General features: G+C 41.2%; 1 protein-coding gene across 1 annotated transcript in view; it reads right to left on the bottom strand.

The window, feature by feature from the left end:
• The window catches only part of LOC308291954 (oxysterol-binding protein-related protein 2-like), a 50122-nt gene extending 36207 nt beyond the window's left edge, over nt 1–13915 (bottom strand). The window contains exon 1 of the mRNA XM_080734115.1: nt 13836–13915. The gene's annotated coding sequence lies outside the window, so the exon portion shown is untranslated. The remainder of the gene's footprint in view (nt 1–13835) is intronic.
• Nucleotides 13916–25620: the final 11705 nt, after the last annotated feature.

Genomic DNA, 25620 nt, shown 5'->3' with positions numbered 1-25620 from the left:
ACACCAATACCTAATTTCAAGTCGTCTTTGTCGACATGTATACCTCGCGTGTTGATACCTCGATATCGATACATTTTCGATGCGCTATACCTAGCTTAGCAGCATAGCAGATCTACAGCAGATCTACAAGCTCACAACACGTCGCATCACAAGCTTGTAGATCTGCTATTTTCAAACCTTTTGTACTTTAAGTACATTTTGATGCCAACATTTTTGTACTTTTACTCAAGTACATTTTGTTAATTGTAACAGAGTATCTATATTGCAGTATTGATACTTCTACTCAAGTAAAGAAATGCTTAGGCTTAGCAGCAGGCAGAGAGGCACAAACAAGTACCACTCACATTTCTCACTATGATCAGCATCATCAGATGTTGTTCTCCTTACCTGTACACCAATTTGCATGTATGGCTTTCAAAAACCAAAAGCCTAGTGCTGTTTATAGCATAAGATCTATGGCAGCATAATGTAGCAAACCAAGAGCTAAATGGCTATTCCCTCCTGCCTCCTCCAACCTTGAACCTAGACTGCAGTATACAAATAGGGAGGACAGGAACGTTCCTGTTCACCCTCTTTGTACACTGTACTGTAGGTCGGCCTTTACCATTCCCAGTAACAGGTAACGCCTCATGCACACTACTGGACTTCGTACTCCATGTACACAATTGATAAGAGATGGAGAGAGAAAAGCAGAACGTTAGGTTAGGGCTGTCACGATATGACATTTTACATGACGATTAATTGTCACTCAAATAATTGGCGATTAACGATTTAATTGTGTATTTGTCGTTGATAATTACATTTCTGTTTGGCTTTTAGGCTTTGAAGTTGCATATGGTAGATATGACACATAACCTAAATATACAAATACATTACTGACATATTTGACAACTTACTACTTAAAAAATAACATTGATAGTGGAAATAGCCGATCTACAAGCTCACAACTGTTGTGAGCTTGTAGATCTGCTATTTCCACTATTTCTGAAATTTTTCAACATTCACGATTATGACGATTATGACAAAATAATTGCGATAATGTCAAATAATCACGATTAGACGATTATGTAATAATTGTGACAGCCCTACGTTAGGTCTTCAGCTGTCAATGCAGTCTGCTAAGTCAGTGGTTCTCAACCTGGGGTCGGGACCCCCAGGGGGGGGGGTCGCCAAATTATTTTGGGGGGTCCCCAGATGATAAACTTAATGTGCAACATTGGTTTTTTTCACTCAACAGTAAGCAAACCAACATAAAGTTTAAGATTATAGAGGCTAGCTGCACATTTATAAAGTGAGAATTTAAGGACTTTTTAGTACCTCTAAAATGACAAATTAAATATTGACCAAATTGTCAAATGTTAGGTGCAGAAATTGTGAAAATAGCAGATCTACACGCTCACAAAGCCTCACAATGTGAGGCGTTGTGAGCATGTAGATTTGCAATTTTCACAATAGAACCATGTTATACAAAATGTAATTTCTCAACTCTTAGTGCTTGTCAGGGGTGGGGGGGGGGGGGGTCTCCAGTTAAAATATGATTATTTTGGGGGTCGCGGCCTGAAAAGGTTGAGAACCACTGTGCTAACTAAGTCACTATGATAAGCTAAATCTTTATTGACAAGATTCTCCCCATCACCAAATACATAGTAGTTTCATTAGGAACATATGTCACAGATACCCGTTATGTGAATGGAGATTGGAGAGTTCAGCCTGTTCCATAGAAAATAAACATGCCTCAAGAATAAAACCTTGGAAAACCTGGGTCAAGCAGCCGTAGCGGCACATCTATTCAGTGCCGGGGATTAACTAAGATGACCATTTCACCAATACAATATGCATAGCTTCATGATGCTGAGGCTAGCACTGGTACTACTATACTATACTTCATCATGATGACACAAATCACTGTGTTCAATCATCATTTAGGTCAAGGTTTACAACATTAATAGCACTGATGCAGACCAGTAGCATTTTTCTAATGGCTCTCCTGCCTACAGCACGCACAGATGAGAAACTCAAGTCAAATTATTTGCACATACAACAGTACGTGAAATTTGTCCTCTGTATTTACCCATCTGAATTATTTAGGAGCAATGGGAGGCACTATGTAGTCAATCTGTTGTTAACTTGTTCTGTGTAAATCAAGAATATACTATTGACTTTGTTGTGTCTCATTGTCCAGAGAACGTTGAGTTTTGAGCTTGACCAATATATCATTCTGGCTGATGTCGACTTTTTTGAAGACACCAGTAATGGCCGCCGATGTACAGTTACCGGTAGTATAATGATTGTTAACCACTTTCAACCTGTAATCCCTATTTTAGCTTTAGGCATGTCTGTCATAGGTGAACATGGTGAAACTGGTCCGTTATGGTGCCACAGCAAGCCCCAAAAATATAGCGACAAATTGGGCTTTCATATTCTTTCAGCAGATAATCTGCACATCGTGGCACTTGTCTCTCATATCATCATTCTAGGATTACATGAGCCTGTATTGATCTAGCATTTTGTTTTATTCTTAACGTTATCATTTTCTCATTGTAACAGGGAGTGGAACTACCACGTTATTTTCATCCTGCGAGCTGCCTGAAAATTACCATTTAAACACATTGGTGGTAAGAAGCTTCACAAATGCTTGTAATAGGCCATTAAAACATGTCACTAGTTGCAAACGCCTCCTGGGACTTTGCAAGGTGCATGCATTTCTTTGCAGGGATGCAAAATAACGGGCAGGTTAAAAGTAACACATACTAAACTATTTTAGGGGCGCTGTTTTCAACTGCAATACACACACACACACACACACACACACACACACACACTCACACACACTCACACACACACACAGCTCCACTTCGAACAGAGGTTCGATTTTTAAATATAAAGTAGGCTATTGCAAAATGTCAACTGCCACCATTCTTAGGTTGGCTCAACATTCATCCTACTATCCATGGTAGGGATAGTAGCAGCATCCATCCAAACTCCTACTATAGTACAACTACTTTAAGATTTCTATTCCGTTAAGGCTAGTACACACTGCAAGATATTTGCTCTGATAATGCTCTCACTGACCATTTTTGGCACTCGGCGGAGTCGGCGACAAAACGCCCCATTTGACGCAAGATCTGGCTTTGCTCGCTATGTGTGAAAGGCTTTGCAAGAAGATCCTTGCGCAATTCCAGCGCAACACCGACAGCAACACCGACAGCTTACTGACTCAGAGCCTTTCTGAATATCTGGAAGGTTTGATATTTAGCTCTTTCGCAGACTGGGCTGCGAGAAGCACTGCGAGAAGCAAGCATCAGTTTCAACCTATGAGATGAGAGAGCAGTACCAGCCCATCAGTCTTTTCTTGGGTCCAAGTGTGTTGTGCATTTTGTTATCATCAAAACCAAAAACAGCGACGCAGAAAACAAAAAATGTTTAACACATGGACACAACTTCGCAAGAAAAGGAAGTTTGACTGGTTGACCCTTGGCAGAGACGTAATCCTCAGTTTATCGTTACAAATGTATTCTCTGGTTTTAACACAGAGTCCTAGCAGAGCACATCAAAACATCCCTCTCAACCAATCCCTGAGCTTCATGCTGCTAATGTCGCGCACCCAACAGCACTCCCTCCCACTGGCCAGCTCTCAGCAACAAATGTGAAATATCTTGTAATGTGCGATCCCTTCTCGCCGATCAACCATGTAATGAAAACCACAATGATATTATGACAGACGATTTCAAGAAAGACTTGTGTTGGCTTCCCGACCACTTCACTATCTTGCAGTGTGTACCAGCCTTTACAAAACCTGAGTGAAGAGAATGTGTCGTCAAGGACACGATTGGATAGAATGTGTTGTCAAGGACCTGAGATAAGAACCACTGACATGGATATTCACCAAAGGCCAAAGTTCTACAGGTTTCAATGGATTTAATCAGTTTTGATGTCTTTGTCACATTTTCAATTCTAGTAGATTTTCTTCAGAATACACATTCGACTCCCCACTGTAGTAATGAGCTAAGATGACCACTGATCTCTTCACTAATCTCCAGTCCCTGTAATTAAGAGCATTAAATAATCGAAAAAAATAGATGTTGCAGAATAGCCTCCCAAAAGGCGTTATTCAAACAGCTTGTGTTACTGCCGTCAGTATTTTTACAGTTTGCTTGGTCACTGACTGGATCACATGTACTTACTCAAATGATAATGAACCAAGCAACCATATCTAAGCAAGCGAGACCTTGCTCTCATCAAACTCCATAGCAAAAACGTAATTCATTTAAAAAACTTGACCTGTGTACAATTTGTTGACCGGTGTACAAGTTAAACTCTGCAACACGCACACACAAACAGGCGTGCGCACACGCACACACACACACACACACACACGCACGCACGCACGCACGCACGCACGCACCCACACACACACAAAGCCTTTAATTAGACAAAATGTGTCTAATTTATTCTTTATTCCCCTCCCTCCCTCACAGTCGTTTTTTCCTCTCTCTCACACACAAACACAGAGCTCTCTCATTGGCTGCAGCCTGCAGGAGGTTCTCAGATCATGTTGCTCGCCGTCTCTCCCAGACGCCCGTAGGCTGTTACGTAACTATGACAGACATGGCACCATGCACACACCCCACACCACACACCATCAAAGTCACATAATACGCACGCCATGCAGGACAGGAGTAAAGCATGCAGGAGTAAAACTGCATGAGTCCAGACTCCAAAAGTTATGGAGAGCACAGCATGACCTGGCGGTTAAGGCTCTGTGTATGTGTGTGTGTGTGTGTGTGTGTGTGTGTGTGTGTGTGTGTGTGTGTGTGTGTGTGTGTGTGTGTGTGTGTGTGTGTGTGTGTGTGTGTGTGTGTGTGCGCATCCATGTAAGGCTCACTTTGCTACTATTCTTTTATCCAAGTTTGCTATTTGTACCACTGACTGACTACAAACTCCGGTCTGTCGTCACTCACAATTTCCATTGATACAGTATCCTCATTAAGCTTTCCATGACAAGTACTTGTTATTGATCCACAATGCCTTAGCAGGAATCTACCACCACCAGTATCATCCACCTCAATCAGATGATACAGTATCTCCAACTTAAAGGAGTAGTTCATCCCCAAAATGACTTTTTTTTCTATTGATCACACACACCATGGAGACTTGAGTTCAATAATATTTTTGTGTATTTGTCACATTCCTTAAACCAAAATGTGATTATAGTAAATTTACCTCCATTGATTCCAGATGGCGACCCAAATGCATTTGGGTCCCATCCGGAAACAATGGGGGTAAATTCATTGTTATCAAATTATTGTCTTAGGAATGCGACAAAAACTCAAATATATTATTCAACTCAAGTCTCCATGGTGTGTGTAATCAATAGAAACGGTCATTTTGGGGGTGAACTACTCCTTTAAATGTTTAAACTAGACTGGTTAATTTAGGATTTTACACCAGTTCACCAAAATGCATGTTACTTCCATCCACTAACTTTATGACAGGACATTGATCTGAATCTCATCCCAAGGTACACAATAGTCAAATCCGTTATGTATTCATGAAGTGTTGTTTGGTATCGAGCAGTCCTCTTCCATCATGCTGTACTGAAAGCAATTTTCCACAACCCAGCATTGGTTATGTGGTGACAGATTGTAATTGAATCCATCCAAGAGAACCCACAAGACGATTTCATTGATCTACTACAGGATAATTTCAATTAAAAAAATGCATGGCTATCACTTTTTTCTGAATCACTGAACTGAATAGTCAATCTACAGCAGCACTTGTGTGGTGACTTTTACAGCACAACAATGCCACAGACCATAATTTCAAATACCAGGAACTAAACTTGATGTCAGCCATGCATGTGTGTTGACATTTGTAGTACTAGTTAGCCCATCACAGTCATGGCACTAGGGAAGCACAATTAATCCCAAATTCCCAATATTAGTAGCCTGCATTTTATTTTAATACAGTATTTATGTTTGAGTGTGAAGCTGAAAATGCCTTTTGTGATGATTGAAGAAAGCAGCTTCAATCAGTGTTTTGTGGGGAAGCTTTAAAAAGGAGAACAAATGGAAGCAAAAGTTGGGAAAATGTTAAGTAATAGTGGTTATGCTGTCTCACAGCCATTTTTAGAAGATATGAGCGAAGCATCCATCCTCAAAGATAATTTCTTTTAAATGTAAGCACCAGCGGGTTCAAATGTGTGGTCAGGACAGCAATTATGTGGTTGAACTTTTGTACCGGTAGTTAAATTAATCCTTTGACACTGTCAAGAGAATTTGCTGCTGTGACAGCAGTCATTCCATCCATACTTTTAACTTAAGTATCCAAGCGTACTCATTTCCATTGCCCCAGTCAGCACTAGTGTTGTTTACCAACTGTAATTAAGTAAGTTTAAGTAAGCAAGCACTGTAGCTTACTAAAGAGCCTAACCTCTTTGACCTTATTGTGGCATCAGTTTCTAACAAAAGTTAACATCACACACACTCATCATTCCTTACCCATCTTTCACCGCATCTTAGCACAGCAATTATTAGTCAGATAGGATATTTGTAAAATATGTAAATGGCTTTGCCATCTTTTCTTTTTTCTTTTTTTTTGCATTAACTGCTAAATCCAGACTATAGCTTTCTAGCAAGCCGTGCAGCTGTTAATTTATAGCATCAAGGATCAGCTTGGTTCAGAGCTGGTTAGCTTTACCTCGTAACGAATATAAAAAATGCTTAACCATTTATGTTATATTTGCTGCTACCCATCCCTACAATTTATCATACGGCCTTGTTAAAAATGACTTGTAGAGATTAGCTCACCCATCACAACAGTCTGATCATGTTAGCCAAGTCTATCCATTCAGTTGTTCCATGCATAGTCCAGTGTACAGCTAGTCAGGTATTAGCCTAGCGATGCTGCACACTGTCATCCTCTGAGAGTTTGCAATAACATCCAAAGCCAGCGAGAGAGTGACACACGAGGGAAAGAGCTGTTACCATGCAATGAAGAACGCAGTACTGAGTCACCACAGCGTGTGCACACACACCCTGTTCCCTCTCTTTATAGCCTACAGCACACACATACCTGCACAGATCAATACACACCTCTGATACTCCATAAGACATACTCTAAATATCCATGCCATGCACACAAACACAGAATACACACCCATATATATACACACACACACACACACACACACACACACACACACACACACACACACACACACACACACACACACACACACACACACACACACACACACACACACACACACACACACACACACACACACACACACACACACACACACACACAATATTGGACTTCTGCAGTTGGCCTTTGACAGAATCAGAGGATCAGTCTTTCATTTGAATAGAATGCAGCCTGCCCAGCTTAGTGGCTTGTTGTCAGAATGGACAAAGACCAGCAGCACAATCGCAGTGTATCGTAGACATTAAAAGGTAACCTTAGAAATGGATAAAAAAATATATAAACACAGTGCTTTTGAGACCTGAATACTGACATGGTCCCTTTCAGGTACCCCTGGGAAGATAGCATAGCGGGAGAGTGAGAAAATTATGTTAGACAGGTGGAGAGAGAGAGATGCAAGGTCTTAGATTTATGGAAGAAGCAGCCACGGTCAGCCTTGTTTGAGGACATCGTTTGAAAGTAAACTAGAAGCAGTGCTCTTCCGAGCACAGGTCTCCACCAGGCCGTGTGTCCTGGTGGTGCTACTGTATAATAGGCCAATGTAAAAAGGGTGGCATATGTTCTTCACCATAGATCTTTCATGGAAATCGGACGCTGCATGCATGATTTGAAGCATTGTGTTCCAAAAATGTGTTTTGCTAGTCTACCTGCTGGTGGCGCTATAACAGGCCAATGTGAAAAAAGGTAGCATTTGTTCCTTGACCTAGTGGGAATTTCTGTGGCAAATTTCACAGTAATCGCAAGCTGCGTTGATGATTTGAAGCATTTTGTTCAAAAACGGAGCAATCCTGCAAACTTTGGAAAATAATATTAGCCAATCAGGATGGAATATGAAATATCAGACGGATCGGACTTGATCACATGACTATAGAGATACTGTGTACCGATTTGCGTGATTTTTGCATAAAATCTCAAGGAGTAATATCCAAAAATGTGTTTTACATAAGTCGGCCCAAAGGTGGCGCTATAAAAGGCTGATGTGAAAAATGCAGGGCAAAGGTTTATCCTTAGCCTCTAGGGAGTGCGCTTACAAAGTTTGAAACTGATCGGTGGAGTTATAGGTAAAACCACAAATCGGCCTGTTATAGCGCCACCATGAGGCTGATTTAAAAAAAATTAAGTGGCATTTCTTCCTCGGCCTAGTGGGAACGTATGTGCGCGATTTCATGATAATTGCACTTTGCGTTTGGGATTTGAGGCATTTTGTTCAAAACGGCTCAATCCTACAAACTTTGGAAGCCAATCTTAGCCAATCAGGATGGAATATGCAAAATCGGACAGATCCGTGTCGATCACATGACTGTCGAGATACTGCCTACCGATTTGTAGGGTTTTTGGACAAAATCTGTAAGAGTAGTGCACAGAAATGTGTCTTGCGAACATCGGCCACTAGGTGGCGCTAGAAAAAGCCCATTTGAAAAATTTAGGGCAGAGGTTCTAGATTGGCATCCAGGGAATGTGTGTGCTCACTTTGGCAGCGACCGGGCCAACGGTGACTGTGATTAGCTGCACACAAACTGCGAGGACGCACGGACGGACGCACGGACACACGGACGGACGGACGGAGGGGAAAACATACTCTCCCCCAAGCCTTCGGCTGGTGGAGACAATCACTAAACACATTACACAGTGCAGTACACACAGACACAGGCACACGCACGCACGCACGCACACACACACTATTATTTTAATGGCCTCATCTGGTTCTAACTTCTAACCCTTTATGTTCTCTGATACTCAAGCCTTGTTTGAGGACATCATTTGAAAGTAAATCACTAAACACATTACACAGTGCAACACACAACCGCGCGCCACACACACACACACACACACACACACACACACACACACACACACACACACACACACACACACACACACACACACACACACACACACACACACACACACACGGTGTCATCTGGAGCAAGAGTTAGTTAGTGCTAACCCTTTATGTTCTTTGATACTCATTAGGGAGTCTTACTGATACTCAAGGATTGTCATGATCATCATTCATCAATCTTTAAAGTCTCAATTCCAATAAAATAATAATCTCCTATTATAAATGAATGAGTTCGGTTGTCAACTAACCTTTCATCTGGTGATTCTATTTTTAATTATTGGATGAATGCAATCTATCAATTCAAACCATAAGAAGACTGGTGTGGTAAAATATGGTAAGTAGTATGTTCACTTTTAGGAGGGCCCAAATAGTTTTCAGTTGCTTCTGATGCCACAATAACGTGTCAGTCCTTGGCTCCAAACAGGTTTAAAGAATGTAAACAACAGAAAACAAAACACATGGACACATTCACAGTGATTAATAGGTAATACACTTCCATCTGCCATATTACCAACAACCCCAGGAAAATGATGGATATCGGAAGAACCTTCTCCTCCAAATGGTTTCATTTTACACTCTCAAGAGTTAAATTATTGTTAAACATCTGCATTACTTAATTTACAAGAAGTCTACACAATTAGAGAATGTAGAAGAATTGTTATTTTGGTCAACATTTGCCTGTTATTATCTCTGCTATGGCACCACATCAATACAGCATGGAATTGTGGAAAAAATTCAACGACAAAAAGATATTCTATCGTTTTGGGTCTGAGAGGCCCAATCTCATCAAATGGTGGTCCGTGGATCAAATGCCAGAATAAATAATGGTCCTTGATATGAAAAGGGTCGAAAACCACTGACCTAAATGTATAATGGCTTGTACTAATGGTTGGTATTTCACTTGTTTAGTAAAGAAGGCTTCCTCTAAAACTTCAAAAGTAGAGCCAACTTCCTACACCTACCCACCCACACACCCACTGCAACTATGACCATCTCACTTCTGGGATTTCCATGCTGTGAGTTTTAATTGTCTCCACCAGCCGAAGGCTGAGGGAGAGTATGTTTTCCCCTCCGTCCGTGTGTCCGTCCGTCCGTGCGTCCGTCCGTCCGTCCGTGCGTGCGTGCGTCCGTGCGTCCTCGCAGTTTGTGAGCACCTAATCTCAGTCGCCGTTGGCCCGGTTGCTGCCAAAGTGAGCACACACATTCCCTGGATGCCAATCTAGAACCTCTGCCCTAAATTTTTCAAATGGGCTTTTTCTAGCGCCACCTAGTGGCCGATGTTCGCAAAACACATTTCTGTGCACTACTCTTACAGATTTTGTCCAAAAATCCTACAAATCGGTAGGCAGTATCTCGACAGTCATGTGATCGACACAGATCTGTCCGATTTTGCATATTGCATCCTGATTGGCTAAGATTGGCTTCCAAAGTTTGTAGGATTGAGCCGTTTTGAACAAAATGCCTCAAATCACAAACGCAAAGTGCAATTATCATGAAATCGCGCACACACGTTCCCACTAGGCCGAGGAAGAAATGCCACTTAATTTTTTTTAAATCAGCCTCATGGTGGCGCTATAACAGGCCGATTTGTGGTTTTACCTATAACTCCACCGATCAGTTTCAAACTTTGTAAGCGCACTCCCTAGAGGCTAAGGATAAACCTTTGCCCTGCATTTTTCACATCAGCCTTTTATAGCGCCACCTTTGGGCCGACATATGTAAAACACATTTTTGGATATTACTCCTTGAGATTTTATGCAAAAATCACGCAAATCGGTACACAGTATCTCTATAGTCATGTGATCAAGTCCGATCAGTCTGATATTTCATATTCCATCCTGATTGGCTAATATTAGCTTCCAAATTTTGCAGGATTGCTCCGCTTTTGAACAAAATGCCTCAAATCATCAACGCAGCTTGCGATTACCGTGAAATTTGCCACACATATTCCCACTAGGTCAAGGAACAAATGCTACCTTTTTCATATTGGCCTGTTATAGTGCCACCATTAGGTAGACTTTAGCAAAACACATTTTTGGAACACAATGCTTCAAATCATGCATGCAGCGTCCGATTGCCATGAAAGATCTAAGGTGAGGAACATATGCCACCCTTTTTACATTGGCCTATTATACAGTAACACCACCAGTACGCACGGCCTGGTGGAGACCTGTGCTCGGAAGAGCACTGCTTCTAGTTGTTACTGTTACTATAGGGACATTGCTTAGCGTCTTCTTACAGGGGAGCATGTTGCCGTAGCAACTAACAAGAGGAGGCAATTTAGACACCTGGGGAGTAAGTTGCCTAATAGGTATTAGCTAATATTTCTGAAGGGAACAGTTTCATCTGTTGTGAAGGCATACAACAACTCCAATGCTGCTTATGTGTGTATGTGGTCGTGGATGATGCTCACCATAACTGACGCAAGGACACAGAATAGAATCTCGATGCCTTGGTGTATACGTTTATCATGGCCAATGTTTTGACAAAAAAAAATGGCTTTCAATAACCTGAACATTGCTATGCCTCTAGAGTCATTCCCCTAGATAAACAATTAAATGGTAAACAGTCTTGTTATTTAGTTTGTACACAATAGCTAAATACCAGACAGACATTTTCAAAGTGGCCAATTGAAACAGCAGCAATTATCTGCTTCTCTGTAACCTTGTTCTCACAGGCAACATTAAACAGTCCTTTCTGTTCTTTTTTAAAGATTACTTTCAAGGTATTTACTATTTGTGCATATTTTGTCAGACATTGAAAAGGATGACTAGAGTAGCTTGGAAAGGAAATACAATATGCAAGACAAGCTCTTGAGCCAGACTGGAACATAGAGATGTTGTGTTTAGTAGCACATTAAATGGTTCAGCCACCAAGGCACCCTACGATGTGTATTTCCTAGAGAACAGCTCTCTCTTTCAAGGTGCCAATGTCCTGTAATAAGCTTTGAGGCAGAAAAATGTGTTTACCTTTTCCAAGAGTCTGTTGTTGTAGAGATATTAAGGGGACAAACAGGCAAGGGAACATTCTATTCTGTGTTATCTTTGCAAGCCTCCCCTGAACCATGATGGAGATGATAGAACCTGATAGCACCACAACTATACTGAGCATCAGTACTATTAAAAGTAGAGCTGCTGCAGTATTGATTTTTGTCCTTGGGAAAGCCATTCAAATCAACGTGGTGGTAAAAAAAGTGTAAGTGTGTAATTAACAATTTATAACAATGGCATTTATTATATAACAGTAGTTATAATTATATCCCAAATCCAAGACAATATCTAGTCACACATCACAATGCAGATCCCTACTTCAAAATCAAATACTTGTCTCTCATTTGCCTATATACTTCAGAACTGAAATTGGCATGCAAATGAAAACAATGCAAGTATCAGGTCAAAATTATTTTCCTTCTGTCAGCTCAGCTAATGGAGTTGCATACAAGCATTCAGTAACATTACAAGATTAATCCCTGGACCCTTACTTTTATGATGTCCGAATAAAAAACGTTAACCACAAAATCAGAATTATTATATTTTTCAGGTCATTGAAAAATGCAGTCCAGGAAGTGAGCGAGGCATTGCTGTGGAGATTGGATCCATCATGCATGTTCTTAACTATGTTTAAAGTTTAGTTGTGCATGAGATGAGATATATGTTCCAGGCAGCACATTAAAAGTAAAAAGAATAATAGTGGCAGATTCCATTACAGACATAATTTGGCACATTTCATTTCATTATAGACTTCATAATCCTCTCTGACCTTTGTAGGGAAATTTAAATGGGACCACACAAATCCACAGTAATCACCTAATGTCTTGGATGGCATGTTCGCCATTCAGAAAAAGAAACAGCAGTGAACTGTGATCGCTTTGCGGTGGTAGTGACGTATTTCTTACCACGGCATTACCGCGGTAATGCGGTAACCGCAGCAGTATAGTGATAATAGCCCAACAGGCCAACACTCCATCTTTTTCAAACTTTATGTGATGGGAAATGCTAGAGATATTGAGCAGTTCCTTCATTGCAGCAAGTAGCAACGCCCTCAGATCTCTCTCTCTCCCTCTCTCTCTCTCTCTCTCACTCTCTCACACACTCTCTCTCTCACACACACACACACACACACACAGTACATTAAGTCCTAACTTGTCACCTTTTGTCCGTCTCTGTGACTATACACATATAAACACACAAGCTCTTTAACAATGCAGACTCATTCCTCTAATACCGCAACACAATGCTGGGAAACGGATAGTACTATAGCAAGCTAAGCATGCATGATCAGACTAGATCACTTACAACTGACACAAGATCTCGATTAACAGCCCGTATATACTAGTACCTCTATGGTTTTACTGATGCCAACACACACATCTCCTTTTGTGCATTTGATGCTCGCTAGCATAGAACCATCTAGCGTCTCTGGTCTAATCGATATTTGTATATATATCACGCACGCCTTGACATTGGCAGCAGGGTGTTTTCAACGAGAGGGGGCAAAACAGATCGAAGCTCAGAGACAAGGTTGTGTGATTGCCATCCATCACACAGTATACAAGCTTGTCTCCGCTATTCATGCCTTGCCAACGCTTTCATTGTCAAGATGAGGATCTCTGATGGGATCTTTTTGACAGCCCGAACGTTAGCGGGCGGCGGGCTCTAAAAAAGGGGATGCTAACAAAGTTAGCTCTCCAGTTCTTCACAAAGATACAGAGATACGTTGTACGACCTTGCAAAACAAGACCAATACCAATGCTGCCGTCATGTGTAGAAAAGCACTAAGTCCTTACCGTGGTAGCTGTGTAATGTGCAATAATGTGCTGCTGATAGCAGGTCAAGAAGACAAGAGGAGACGTTGGGAAGCTCTGATGTTGTTGACACAGAGACGGAAGTAGCTGGCAAGGGGGCGGGGCGGTATCCTCCATATCCCATGCAGTGTTGCCAACTCCCCAGTAACGGAAGTAGCTAGTGGCTCTCCCAGAAGTAGCTAGAAGTCGCTAGGGGTGGGGTGCACGCGCGCTGCGCGCACGTGCACACAAAAGCGCGTGCACGTGAACAGATGCGCGTGCACGTTTCTAGGGTAATAATTCGAGTTTTTGTATTTTTTTGCACGCCGGCAGTACCAGTAGAGAGAGAAAGAGATGCGGCGTGCACGTTTGTGTGTCACTGAGGAGAAGGCAAGCAGCAAATGGAGGCTGGGAGAGGGAAAAGGAAGGAAAAATAGGGTTTTTATCTATGGCTCCTGTAAACAATATCTGTCTCCAAATCAGCAGAAAAAGTAGCCAGATTTGTCTCTAGAAGCTTTTCACAAATTAAGTCTCTAGGGGGGTCTGGAAAGTAGCTAAATCTAGCGACAAATCCTCTAGGTTGGCAACACTGATCCCATGGACCAGGGGGGCGGTCTGACGTGCTGTGATTGGCTGGTTGGTTGTCAGGCAACCGTCTGGCTTGTGCCAGATTCCTGGTGGTTTATACATAGCCGATCTGCAAGCTCAAAACCTGTCCCGTCCGCGACGAGTTGTGAGACCGTGAGCTTGGAAATCGGCTATTTTCGGCTCGCTCCGGTTCATTCAGATTATGATTCATTGACTTCATTCAGAATGGTCAGAAACATAACATATTTAGGCTATGAGCTATGTAAGTAAAGATAGAAAACAGTTTCTTCATGTAAATGGCGTAAATCACGACTAATACTATGCTGCAGACCATGGTGCAGACAGAGTGCAGAGTCAGACATTGATTTACTGCTAATGTTTGTTTCAAGACCTTGGCTGCAATCTCTGACTGCGATTATTTTCAGGCAACGATAACAGTCAAGACCCAACGTTGAATATAATGTACTTGGATCAAAACCTAGTTTCATCTGTGCACTAGACACAAATTGATGAATATGCTTGTTCTTGTACTTTATTATATTGTATTATTATCTACCACTCGCATACGTGGTCTGACAACAACCAATTTCTAGCCAATCGTTGCGTGAACATTTCCCCCCGAAACATGGGATCTACTCTTTGGGGCGGCATGACAAGTAACCAATCGTGTTAGTGAACAGACAACGGACCAACCCCCACCGCCCTAGACAGGTAAGGAATGGAACAGCGTGTACCACCAGCCAGCACACTGAGCACAGGTATCGTTTATGAAATACAAATCACACACTTGTCATTCTTTTGTCACATCTCGAGCTCCAGAGACGACGCATTAGAACTTAGAAGTAGTTTTTGAAGGCTACTATGCTGCTGCCACCATAATGTGAATGAATGAATGACCTATACCTAGGCTAGTAGCCTACCTACCCAAACTCAAAACTATACTAAAAGAATGACCAATGATTCAAAATACAACTGCATTGTTTAACTCCTTAACACTTTGGTAGTAGCATTCTCCCCCCACCACTCCTTTCTCTGTTGATGCTACAGATTTTTCTACCAATATGTATTTTGTATAGTAGCCTATAGTAGCCTAGGCCTACTGATGAATTGAGTACAACTACACACTGTACAATGGACCACAATGGAAACAAGCCCCCTGTGGCTTTTTGATTTGATCCTTTACTTGACCTTTGAGTGAGTTAACAAACTTTTGAACACATTATTCAATGATTCCAAAGATAAAGGCAGAAACATAGCCTAATCTCCAAGCTTTGACCATCCGGCCTGGAGGAGATAATAGCGATGATCATACATTTGGTAATAAGCATTCAGTTAGCCAGCAATCAGTCAAGTCACTCAGCTGTCAAGCAATATTTTAAATTGCCTCCATTCTCTAAAAAAGAACCATACATTCCAACAGTTATGTACCGGATCATTTTCTATGAGGTGTTGTCACGTTGAAATAACATGAGTCACAATAAAGGCAACATTTGTTTAGCTGTGTTGCAAGTGTTGGTCTCAGGTCTTGTCCATATGAGATAATTTGCCCAGTGTATTATCTTTCTCATCAATAATGGAGGAAGTCACTCGTCATATGGTTGATGCAGCTGTCTGTCTTTTTAGGAAACAACCTGAGCATGACTCAAAGCAGATGGTCTGCATGTAACCTGACTGCACAGAATCAAGTGTGTGCCTCCCCCCAACCCCTCTTCATTTGTGTGCATCATGTGTATGGGAATGCTACTTTTGTTATTACTGTCAATACTGTGTCACTGTACTGTGTAGTAGCACAAACATTACACCGTGTATTAGTATGCCCAGACAGAACATGAAGATGTCAGAGGAAATTGAGAAAGTCTGAGACAGGAAGAGAAGTGGCTAAACGAGAACATAAAAACAGACAGGTTGAAGACAGAAAGACAAACCGGCAGAAAAACAGAGTAGACAGTAACAGAGAGAGAGAGAAAGAGAGATGGTACCAAGTTAGGAGATAAACTGGGCATGTGGACAGCCGGGCTGGTTGTTGGCCAGAGAGCTGCACAAAATATGGGAGCAATAGAACATAACATAACTGATACTTGGACGAAACATTTATTCAGAATTTGAGTCTTAAATATATTTATAACAGTAGTATTGTACCTTAAGTATTTGTACTTACCTCTGCCAAGGAGATTATGTTTTTTCTGCACCTGTCTGTGACCGTCATTTCTTGAAAATAAATATGTCCAGTTTGCATAGAAATTGCTGTACTCATGGGGAACAAATTATTTTGTTGATCCCATGACCATTCCTCTTGCGCCACCAACAGGCCAAACTTTCAAATAAGCAAACTGGGGAGATTTGTAGGCCTTGGCAGAGGTCAGCACTTGACCGAGTGCATTCTTGTTAATAATGTTTGTCAGCTGAGAAGTGGGGAGGATTTGGTCAGACACGCAGACCTCTTCCCCAGTTACATAACAGTCATGTTATTGTGTGATGAGAAGAAAGAATTAGAGAACAGAGGAGAGGAGGGGGAAAGAGAATAGAGGAGGACAGAATGCTCTCCATTCAAGCTCCTAACAGTAGGCTACACAAAGTTCTGCTTGTCCAAGAGCACACCCTCACACGCACACACACACACGCGCGTGCACACACAGTGATGCTCATACTTCCAGAAACTCGTGCAGGTGCACACATAGGCTACAGTACACATACATACTGTACGTAGGTACATATACTCATACTGTACATACCTATGTAAGTACATAAAGTATATAGGCCTACATACATACACACATAGACAGTCTGTGGCTTACATCAAGCAAACTCTGGGATAAAGGAATTGTTGCAAATTGAGATCTGCCTGTAGGTGTAGTTTACACACACTCTCACTCTCTCTCTCTCTCTCTCTCTCTCTCTCTCTCTCTCTCTATCACTCACACACACACACACACACACACACACACACACACACACACACACACACACACACACACACACACACACACACACAAGGAATGTATTAATAGTGGTTAACTGTACCATTGGCAAACAACTGAGCTAACTGCAACATCGACCACAATTACTGCCATTGTCCTGATGGGGGTGTCAACCTTTCATTTTATTTTGATGCATTAGCAACATTGTTCTTGCCTCGGCCTACATGAATATAAAGCACATAACATTGAACTGAATATTTCATACACAGTAAAATCCTGAGTGTTCACTTAACTTTAAGAGTTTCCTGTGCAGTAAACCGGATTCTAACTTCATCATCAGTGTGAGTCAGCATCTCTGTCATGCTGAGAAATTGAACACTAATTAACACTATCTAGCACCTTCAGGGGGGGAAAAAGCTAGATAAATATTTATCTTTCTTTGTGTCTCTTGGTGACATTAGTCCAGGGCATTCATTCATTAGGATACTTTGTTGCCCTGCTTTGCTGTGCTATGCTGCTGTGTTGGCATAAAAAAGGATTTGCAACCACCAGAGAAATGCCCAGGGATATGATTCAGCTCTCATGTTAATACACAAACAAAAGGAGCTTTTCTCGATGAAGTACTGTTGTGTAGTTGTTAAGTTGTTGTTCCGTACAGTGCAGTGTGTCGCTCTCTGATGCAACCCCTTCGTGACCCTGCAGTCTGAGTGCCCTGACTGGTCATTCTACAACTCACCACTAGATGGGGATACAGACCATGAATCATCATTTAACCCCTGTCCCTCAGTGAACCTTTGACTGCCTGGATAGGCCAAACTGTACCACATATACTGTACCAGTACACAGGCCATTGCCTGTACATTTGCCATAATCTTATTGAATTCTTAATCTGAATGACTATTTCAAGAAATGTTTACTGGAGGCTTTGTGATGTTATGTTAAAGTGATTGTATCTTTGTCTGTCTGTTATCTACCTACCACACTGAATACAATATCCACACATGTAGTAGCTCTACTATTCTAAATTCTATTCTATTCTACCTACTGCTCTGAAATAGAAATGTATCTTTATTCGCCTCTTTAAAACATTTCAAACGAAATAATGTTGAACAACTTTCAACCTTACATCCCTATTTTGGGCATGTAATTATAGATAAAAAAATATAAGTATTATATAAAAAATAAAAACAATAGTGAAAATGTTACATAAACCTAGCTCACAACTCATCGCGCACGCGCGTACACACACACACACACACACACACACACACACACACACACACACACACACACACACACACACACACACACACACACACTGTGAGTGTTGGTTTGAACCCTCTGTAGACACCGCAGTATCTGCAGGAGGTCTATGTGTTGACATCGTTATAATGCTTATGTAGGCCATCCTCTGAGCAGGAGAAAGCAGCTTGTTATTGCTGTTCACACAGCCCACAGGAGACACGCTTGGACCAAGACACACCAAGACACATTTCCTATGCAACTCTCACAGATAGTCTTGTAATTGTAATCTGATCGCGTTTTTACATTTCGAATAGTTAAACAAGTGGAAACTACATTAGCTTAATGCGGTTTGAACACCACAGCAAATAGCTCATTGTGTCGACGTGTGCCACAGCAGGTGTTTGCGGTTTTGAGTTATGGCTTAAAAGATGTGAATGAAATGGGAAAATCAGCAAATATCATGTTTCATCCAGACAGTGAGCCAGTCCCCCTCAGCTGTGGCTGGTATTTTCATCCCAAATGCAAAATGATCTCCATTCCTCTGAAAAGGAATTGTGGTTTAATAAAACGGCACTGGGCTGACAGCTCAACTAGACTTATGGTCAAATTATCCAAAAACCTTCAGTGTTAATTCAGCAATAAAACCCAAGAGGGAAGGACGTCTGTGCTATGACTTATGGGTATTATGGTGAGCTAGCTCCCTGTTCACCACCAGAGATGATATAGGAACCAGATGAAGAAAGATAGCCGTACTTATGGTCATTACAGTCATAATGTTAGCCTGATCTCTTTCATTATTTAGTTTATTGTAATGAATGTATTGCCAAAGCATTGAATTGTACATTAAAAGTAAAATAAAACAGAAGAATCCGTTTTAGTGTTCAAAATAAAAAACATATCCAACAGTATAAGTTAACCACTTAAACCCTCTAGATGACCTCTAGTCATTTGGCTATCAGAGTTGGCTCTTGGCCGATATAAGCTTGCAACCTGAGGCGCTGTGAGCTTAGATCGGCCATCTTTTGGCTAATGTTTCCCCCGTAATATAGATGCTGCAGTTCAAGTGGTTAAAGCCAAGTACACCTGGAATTTGTCTTCTGTATACCCATCCTAAGCATTATGGGCAGCTGTTCTCCAGTTCCTGGCATTAGCACCAGACCAGTGTTTTTTGGCACAATTGGCACGCAGTGGTAGGAGCAAGTGCCTAACTAGCATGTCTTGGAGGGAGGAAACCTGGCTGCATGAGAGAAACCCATGTGAAAGGGGGAGAACATGCAAACTCCAGATTTAACTCAGGACCTTTTTGCTGTAAGTGTAGTACAGCCATGTTAAATATGTACCCTCCTACTCATGAATATAATAGATAGTATGCGTGCTTGCATGCATGCGTGCGTGTGTGTTGGGGTCTTGGGGAGAAGGGAGCTTTCTCCTTAACAACATTTTTTGGCTTGGTTTACAAATCTGTGTCGCCTTCAGGGGAGGGGATGGCATTTTACAGATAAGCTGAAACTCATTATTGTGCCAATGTCAGGCAGATGAAATACTCAAACAGAGAGGATACAGCCCAAAGAGTTAATGATAGTGGAAATTACTTACTGTTCATGTTTACCGGCCAAGTATACCAGTGGCATTGCTGATGTAAGCTAGTCATCACACACAATCTCTCACAGACATGCACATGCAATCATGCACACACACTATCACTCACATTCATACAACTACTGTACACTCTCTCTTTCATTCAAACACATTCAATCAACACACACACACACACACACACACACACACACACACACACACACACACACACACACACACACACACACACACACACACACACACACAGTGGTTGACTGCTTTCCAATTACTGAACCAAATATAACTTGCAAGGACAGCAAATTTCCATTTATCGTTAGCGCTCCTCTTTGTCTCTGCAACATAGACTGGAAAGCATGCACTTCATTGTACTGACTGAGTGGACAGCAGTGAGGCATACCAGGGTGTTTTTCTCTGATAATTAGTGAAATATGCTCACTGTTAATGAGTGTCTCCTGGTTGGATGTGTTCTACTGTAGAAGCCATTAGGGGACATGCACTGACTGATTATCCTCTGCAATTGTTGCTTTTCATTATTGAGAAGGACAGAAAGTTACAGAGTAAAATCATCTGAGAGTTTCTATATATACTTTTTACATTTTAATGTGTAGAGCGACAGGGGAGGTGAGGAAAGATTTGTTCTGGCCCTGGATCCGTCCAATATTGATACAACAATAATAAAAACATAGAACTACAGACTCACTCCCTAGCTTCTGCCGTGGACTGAAGACTCACCTCTTCAGACTCCACTAAACTGTAAACTGTAAAAAGGAGAAGAATTTATATAGTTTTATAGAAAATCACTGGCCATGCAGAAAATGTAGTGTTATTGGCTTCATGTAACAAAATAATGTGCTCGCTTTTGTGTCAGGCATTTTAATTGAAAACCTTTTGAGAGTGTCTCTCCCAGCATGAATAGATACACACACACGCAAGCACGCACGCACGCACACACACACACACACACACACACACACACACACACACACACACACACACACACACACACACACACACACACACACACACACACACGTGGATGGTTGGTTGGTTGGTTGATACCTTTCCAGTCTGGTTGGGTCGTTTGCTGGACAGCAGACTGTTAGAATGCCTGGCGGATTTGTTTATTTTCTCTTTTCTGACCGGTTAACTTGGTACTGACTGACTGGCTGGTTTACTGACAGATTGGCTGTCTGCCTGCATGGCATCCCATGAGAAAGTTTAGTCTCACTGTGGATTGTCCAAATCAAAACAGATGGTGCATTTGACAAAATCAAATGCACAATTATTTTTTATTATTTTTTTTTTAGATTTGTTTTTTGGTCTTTTTTTTTTATCATTTGACAAAATCTTCCCCCTTGAAATAGTCTCAAAATAAACAAATAAGCTAGAAAAGTGAATTCCTCTTTGCGCAGATCTCCGCCTAACCAGAGATGTGGCAGTCATGGGGTGCAGCCACCAGGACAAAAGGAAACTGCGGGAGGAACAGAGTTTGTACAACAGACGTTTAGTGTTTGTGGCGGCACCTAAGGGCAGAAGTGAAAGCGCTCTTGAGTAACCGCTCTCAACTGAGATTGATGTAAAAGCAAATAATATGTCATCCAGCCGTGCAAGGCTATCCATCCTGGCTATCCCTCTTTCAATCAAACAAAATGTGGTAATGGTGGCAGCAAAAGTCAGATACTGACATGATACTGACCATCATATGGACATGACACTGACCATTATATTGACCATTATACTGACATTATATTGACCATGATACTGACATGATCTGAGAAGAACTCAATGAGTCTTGTTTTTAGGTGTTTCTATTAGGCTTTGTATAGCGTGGATCTACAAGCAAGTACATCAGTGCATGTAGTCAAGTGCATGTGGTTTCAGAGAGTTGCAAGGTTTTTCAACTTTTTGTCAAGGTCTTATGAGGAAACAATTGTATTGCTAGCCATCCCATAAAGTACAGAATCGTGTTTTAATTGACAATTGAATATTGTTTGTAATCATATAATAATATAATAATAACTTTATTTATATAGCACCTTTCTAGACATGAGACACAGTGCTGCACAAACATGATACAGAGTAATAAAAACAAGAATTTCACCTAGAAAACAAACAGGTGAAACTAAAATGAAAACAAGAATTAACCATACATGCAAAAAAATAAGATAAGCTAAAGGTATGGAAGTACAAAAAAGTTATTTACAGGAATGCTTTCTGGAACATTTACATTTGTTTAATTTAAACAGTGTAAGGGAATCAGTGAGGAGATTTTTCTTAAGTTAGCCTCAATGAATACTTTGACGTTGCTCACATGTTGCTAGGAAATTGTGGAGTAGCTATGCATACAGTACTGTAGCTATGAAAGATGGAAATTCTGAAGTAAAGTAGACTTCTATACTTCAACCACTCCATACAGGTTGACAGATTGCAAGACACCAACAGACAGGAATTAATTTTCAGAATCACCCACCTTGGAAAAAATAAATACGGTTACGTGGAAGAGCAGTGGGAAGTGGGTTGTGTGTTTCTTGGGCAGGCTCTCAGAATAAAGTGCATTAGGGAAAGTAGACTATGTAATATATTGAAATCGGAAATGGGGACAGAGAAATTCCCTCTTTCTCTCTCTCCCTCTATCTCACACACACGCATGCATGCACGCACGCACGCACGCACGCACACACACACGCACACACACACACACACACACACACACACACACACACACACACACACACACACACACACACACACACACATACACACACACACACACACACACACTACTGTTCATTACTGTCACAGTAGTCAGTGACAGTCATTGTGATTTGATGCGCTGGATGCTCCATGTAGTTTCTCTTATATAACGTACTGATGTAACCCCAGGGAGCTGACTCTTCATATAGCCAACATTATAGACCTTCACTGTGGTTCTTCTAATACTTCCTCTGATGATAGGAGTTGAGGCCTAGCTGTCACTATGGTGTATGAATCTATCATTGATGGGGCAGTAGAAGACCAGGACATCAAGTTCTGCTGGAGGTTGAATAGCTTCCTTAAGAAATAATATATGGATTATATATGAAAAGTGTTTGAGATTGTGCCACTTTTGTGTACATAAAGTGCCAAATCACATCAAGGAACGTGGTCCATACAAGACCTGGGCCTAAACCATATATCGGTACTGCAGGACCTAGGATTTATCAAATAGTATATTGCAAATAATTATGTAGCCAAGGTTAAAGTATAAAGTAGCATAAACATTGCCCAAGAGGGCTGATAACTGGGAATTTGCCGCCATTATAAGGCACAGAGTGTTTTGTATTGTTTTGTATGAGAGCTAATTAGTCGGGAGTATTGTCCTCTTAGGGGCCACCATGGGGTAATATACTCTTTGTATGCCACACAGATTCCTGCTCCATTATTCAAAGAATGCCATTTTGCCACCCCTCTTCAGCATCCACACTGGATTGGCTGCTCATGAATGATTCATTGAATACCATTCTGACACTCTAGACTGCAGCAGCCATTTTGAATGTATTCTGCCATGAGATGCTTTGCTTTGGTTGTCTGTTCTGGTAAATTCAAGATGCCATAAGATGAACATACATATCCACAGACTGTGGCAACCATGCAAGGTTGGTTGTTGGTTCTGTGAATCAAATAAATATATTTTTATTGCCACTCCAGAGCCAAACCAAAACATGATTAAGTAGTCATTTCCATTCTGCCATTCAGCACTATGCATTCCATTCTGTCTGCCAATTCAGATTGGCTAATTTATGGCAATACATTATGATGATAAATGTTAATGCATCTGTCCGTCTTAACAGCACCAATCAACACTGGTCTGAGAGTGTTGTTGAATGCCACTGGTACACTCTGCCTGTCTCTGCCTACCCATCCTAGAATGAATTATTGACAGAGCCATTCCATGATTGTCCCAGACTGTATCTGACCTGTAATATTGGTTCTGTTAGGAACGTCGTGATGGGTTGTTTCTGGCAAACAGCCAAAATACAGACAAAGACCCAGCATAATATGACAAATGACCTGAGAGGAAACATGAATACTAATGTTATTACATAAACACTGGTTAATGGTGATAATGTAATACATACAGTTTGTGCGTGTGCGCATGCATGTGCGTGCGCGGTTGCGTGCGCGTGTGTTTGTCTACTCTGAGGGTGTAGGAATCCACCAAATATTAGAAGATAAATCATTATATAAATAACATTATAAAGGGGATTTATGATTTTTGCCAACGCCAGGCCAAAAGCATGGCCGAGACTATATTTGTTTTCGCCCCTGTCCGTCCATGTGTCCGTCCGTGTGTCTGTCCATCCATCTGTGTGCAGATAAGCCTGTTACAGTATATCATCACCAGGAGGCCGATTTTTGCTAAAACAATTTTTTTTATATTACTCCTACAGGTTTTGTCTAAAAATCACGCCAATCAAGACAGATCTGTCAGATTTTTCATATTCCATCCTGATTGGCTCAGACATGTGCCTGTTTTGAACAAAATGCCTCAAATCATTGGGGTGAAACATTGCACGCACATTCACACTAGGCCAAGGGGAGAAATGCCATCCTACATATTTCAAATCAGCTTCATGGTGGCCTGTGACGGGCTGATTCATGTTTTGGCCTATAACTCTTCAGTTAGGTCTTACAATCAAAATGTTTTTTTTTCCCCCCCTTGGATTCCTTGGATCATTACGGAACTCCACAAATACGTTTTCCACCATGTTGCGTTTCCTTCTACCAATTTTGTCCAAACGTCGCCAAAATTGGTACACATTCAGTGATGTTACTAGGTTTTCAATGTAATGGGTCCCAGGACCCACAGGTGGTCATTCAAATGGGTCCCAGAAAAGTTTTTGAGTCCTCAATACAATGTTTTCGAGCGCTGTGAGCTTGTAGATCGGCTATTTTCAAAATGTTTGGCTATTTCTTATATTTATTTTACAATTTGGCTAATGTTTGAACTTAGAACTAGGATTTCTAAATACACTAGGCTACAGACACCCATTTAATTATATTTATATCACTGGGACCCCAATTTATATTAAATGTTAAAATACTAGAGTACAAATGGAACAGGTCCATTTGGTTCCATTTGTTCACCGAGTTACGGACCCATAAAGTTCTATTTGGTTCCTAACTATCATTTATCTGGGGACCCCCTGGAACTCCCTCAAGGACCCAGGACCCCACTTTGAGAACCACTAGTGAAAATAGTTTTAGCTGTTCCAGGTTTAACTGATAATAAATCTTTACAGTGTTTATCTTACACAATACATTAAAAAACTAATATAGCAACTTAAGTAGAAGAAGTAAATTATTTTAACATGGACTCCAATGGAGGCGCATCCCCGGGACCCCAGGACCATGACATGAATGAGTCCCTGGGCGACTTGAATGAGTTTTTGATGCGG

This window comes from Nannobrachium achirus (assembly GCF_963921795.1).
Source record: "Nannobrachium achirus genome assembly, chromosome: 9".
Lineage (NCBI taxonomy): Eukaryota > Metazoa > Chordata > Actinopteri > Myctophiformes > Myctophidae > Nannobrachium > Nannobrachium achirus.
Note: the sequence above shows the minus strand (reverse complement) of the source record. Positions and strands in the feature narration are given on the sequence as shown.